Source organism: Pezoporus occidentalis, unplaced genomic scaffold, assembly GCF_034315485.1.
Source record: "Pezoporus occidentalis ecotype Australia unplaced genomic scaffold, CSIRO_AGI_Poc_V1 ctg4, whole genome shotgun sequence".
In the NCBI taxonomy this organism is placed as follows: domain Eukaryota; kingdom Metazoa; phylum Chordata; class Aves; order Psittaciformes; family Psittacidae; genus Pezoporus; species Pezoporus occidentalis.
In genome coordinates, this window is record NW_026915724.1 from 335,661 (window position 1) to 340,000 (window position 4,340).

Here is a 4,340-nt window from a genome sequence, read left to right on the forward strand (position 1 = left end):
ACTGTGGCATAACACATCTGGCACAGATGTGACATGGTATAGACTTCCTGTCCAACAAGCCACAAGCTGTACCTTCTTTCCCTGTTCTCATAGCCTGGGCTGCTTCATCCTCTGCTGTGGTCCCAGTGTACTCAGCAGTTCTTACTTAACTGGGGAATCTGAAGCATAGATGTTACTGATGCCTAGAAGACACTGCACTGACAGGTATCATCAGTCATTCAATTCTACTTTGTGATTTTGAGGTACCCAAATTGGCCTGAAACATAGAGTTAGCTAGCTAGGGTTACAGAAACAATGTGCTAATGTGCTGTTCTGCCTGGTTTAATAAATTCTTCTTCCTACCCAGTTTTAATGTCGACTCAAAAAATAGTGGATCTTTCATTGCCCAGAATTGTATGCAGCAAGCCCTTGTCTCCTGAGCATTATCACTGCAGAAGCTATCTTGCTGTGTTATCACATCCAAAGCATTGGATCACCTTAACTCAAGTTCTAGGTATTTTGTGATACATCACTATGTACTGCATGGCTTTTAATGTTTATTTACTTCAGTAAGATTTTGTTCCATTTACTATGATTCATGACTCAATCTATGATGCAGAATCAATCATCTTTAATTGTCCCAGTTATGACAATTACATTATGACAATTAGGAACATGGTGCCTATCTGGTGAATACTATTACCCTTGCCTTTCACTGGGGCCTGACTTTGCTTTAATAGATTTCATTAGAAGGCTTCACCTTTGGGGAATGCAGTTTGGGGGTCAGTAGTATTTCCACATAATTTTATTGGTTTGGATGGGGTAGGGGAGGGAGACCTTGTATGACAAATTATCCTTTGGGTTTTATACATAATGGCAAAAAAAAATGTATCATCAAATTTCTTAGCCTGAAATCATTTTGGGTTTTGTTTTTTAAATACATCTAAGATGATCAAAGTGCATAGAGAATCTATTTTCAATTCTCTTGAATGCCTCCAAACATTACATCTTCTGGATGGCAGACAGACTGTGTTGACGAGCTGCTGTGTCAATAGTTTATGTTGCAGCCAACTCATTGTGATTTTCACAAAAGTAAACACTGAAATTTTGTTGATTTGCTGAGTGCTGTGCAACCCTGCATCTATCTGAAGCCATCATCCATCTGAAGTCACCTGCAATAAGTACATTAAGTAACACATTATCTAATGCTTCTCCAAGTCTTATCAATAATGAATGCTTCAAGCATTTGTGTATTCAGGTTGCTGCTCAAGCTTGTGTGACAGACCAGAATCAAATTACCATGAATGGCCTGCAAGAGACCCAGGACAGCCAGAGATGCAGACTCCCTGTGCTAGCAGAAAGGAATGCCTGTGTTACTGAGCTCAGTAACATTCACTTTGGCTATAGGCAAGAATTTCTTTTCTGCATTGTGTGAAAGACTAAGAGAAGTTTTATGGCCTGTGTAATGTAAAAAATAAACCTCTCTGGTCATAATTGTCTATGGATTCCAGACTAGGGATTCCCAGCCTATGAATTCCAGCTAATCTGGTTTTGCTCCCTTTCACAGGATCAGTGGTCATAGAGAGGGGTGAGTTTCACACACACACAATCATTTCTTCAATTCCCATGCCTGAAATGCAGAGAGGTGCAAAAGACCAATCCTTCATGTCAGTGCAACTAAAACAACACAAGGAATATGTTCCTTCACAGAAGAGAGAAATATGTTTGTACAGATCCATTAAAACTAAAGGGAAAAAGCGGATTTGCATGTATTTGTCTAAAATGGAGAAGAGGGAAAGAGAGAAGGAAAGACAGAAAGGGAGAGAAAGGGGGGAAAGGAAGGAAGAGAGGGAGGAGGGGAGAGGAGGAAGGAATTTGTGTCAAAAATTTCAAAAAAGAACAAGGAAAAAGTCAATATTGCTTAGAACACCACATAAGACTCAAAAATCATTGACAAAAATAAGCTAAAAGATTTATGAAAGAATTCTCATAGAAACAGTTTCTAAATTATATTTAAAAAGGAAAGCTAGTAGTAAGTAACAGAATGAGGAACGATTTAAAATATTTTTCAGGTGGACTTCCTTCTCAACAGTTAATAACTTACTGTTCACCTTTCTAGCGTGTCTTCAAACTAAGAACACATAACTGTAAATGGAGTTTTGTCATTTTGAACTGGAAACTGCTTTACAACAGTGAAGTCTAGTGCCACAACACTGAATTAGCTCCTCCATATTATATGATTGTTTAAATAAATAGTTCAGTGTCAACAAAATGTTTTTTGAACAAATACTGGTTCAGTGTTACCATACCCTTTTCACATAACCTGTCCTAGAACAGTTGCTGTCTCACTGAAATTAAGAGTTACTCCAATAAAAACCTACGCAATTTGATCAGGTAATTTTTATGCAATCTTAACAGGGTCATCACAGCAGACTGTGGGTAGCTATTTGATAAATACGTGGAAGAAATTAAATAGCAATTATAGCTATTAAGAGGTATGAAAAAATATATCCATTTTCTAGCAAAAAAAAAAAAAATCCCAAAAGATTATGTAGATAATTCTTTTTAAATGTACATAGTATTTCTCAACCTAGCAGGTTCTAAACTGGTATAAATAGGCTCACTGAAATGCATATTATATATGGGGTAGGTGAAAGGCAGAGCAGCTGTTTAATGTTCTACAGCAATGCTGTGCTACAAGGTTTTGGACAGGAAACGAAGAACACCTTTTTCTGCGGAAACAAGTGGGGAATTTAGGAGGGAAGAATATTTTTGCTCACACTGATTTTGGACCAGGTCATCGTCTGTAGGACTCTTGCTGTCATAAATGGGACATGAGATCTCCGAAATTACCCTAGCCAGCAAGACTATATCTTTCTTTGTAAAAAAACTATGTAAGCCACAGATATTCTGCAAATACTAGTTGCACCCAAGAATGTGTAGGGTTTGGAAAAAATAGTCCCAAAAGGTTCTAATCCCACCCCCTCCCAGTTCTCTAATTTTCTTTGGGAAGATGTTGTTCAATAAAAATAACATCCTGGCCTGCTGGTGCTCAAGCGCTGAAAATACATAAGTTGTGAAAGAAGGGTTCGCAGCACAAAGCAGTCCCATCACATGATGTAGCAGCACTAAACAACAAAACCTATCACTTGGGTCAGAGTAAATAGCTTGTAGATGCGTCTATGAATATTAAACTCACTTCAAACAGCAGGGAGCAGGCAACCTACTGTTTGAAATAAGAATGTGTGCTTACAAATCATCCACTATTGAAGGACTTTCCCCATCAGACTGCAAGCCGGCAGGCAATCTAATTTTTACTTTAATGGTACCTACAGTGTTGAACTGGCTTTCTTGCAAAAGCCCATTCATTTCGTCTCTGCCTGGTTTTGAAACACCACTCTAAGACCTTTGCTTCTCATAAGGTGTTAAGAAGTTACAGATGTGGCCACATATTGGTTCAGATCCTGGATTGTTTTTTACTGTTTTTTTCAATGTGCTTTTTTAAATTTTATTGGGGGGGGCGGGGGGGGAGGTCTTATTATTTATTTAAATAATTTCTTTGCTTTAATTATATTTTCTTTTATATTAGCCTTAATACTATGGCACTAAGAACTAAAACCAAAAGACTACTGTGGCTTACTAACCATTGTTGATGTCACACCATTTACTGAACTTCACAGAGAACCATGATAAACAGCATTCTGGGCCATTAAATTATGGTATCTATTCCTATTCATGGGAACCTTGCTGAAAGATGTTTTAATATTATTGACCTGGAAAAAATCATTTTACTTCTCAGCTAACCAGAAAAATTGTGAGGATACAGATTTCTTAAGGAGGCATCTTCCCATTGTGTACAACCAGAATGGGACTAATACAGAGGAAAATACATGAGAATATCTTTGTATGATTTATGTAAGTCATACTGTATGTTATCACATACAGTGATTTAATCATAGAATGGTTCTGATTTGTTAGCTGATTTGTTTTAATCATAGAATGGTTCTTTAAAAAGCTTAAATATGAAAAGGGAAATGGGATTCACCTTCTTCCCAGAGTTCTCAATCCCAGGTATATTAAAAGTAAAATCTTTAGTGCAAGTAGCCTACCACTTTGTTATGCTAGCTGCTTTCTTGTGAAGCTCTGATCTCATTTTCAGTGGTATCTTTATTATATCACCACACCTTCTGCCAGCTTTCTGTATGCTTTTTTAAATTTCACTTAAAAAAATAAGCCAACTATAATCTGTACTAATACATCAGTGCTAATCTCTTAGCTAAACATTTTCTGTTACATGAGCCAGTTACCACCGAGGGTTCATTTGTGTATGAGGACTCTTCTGTACGAATACTTTAGTTAGG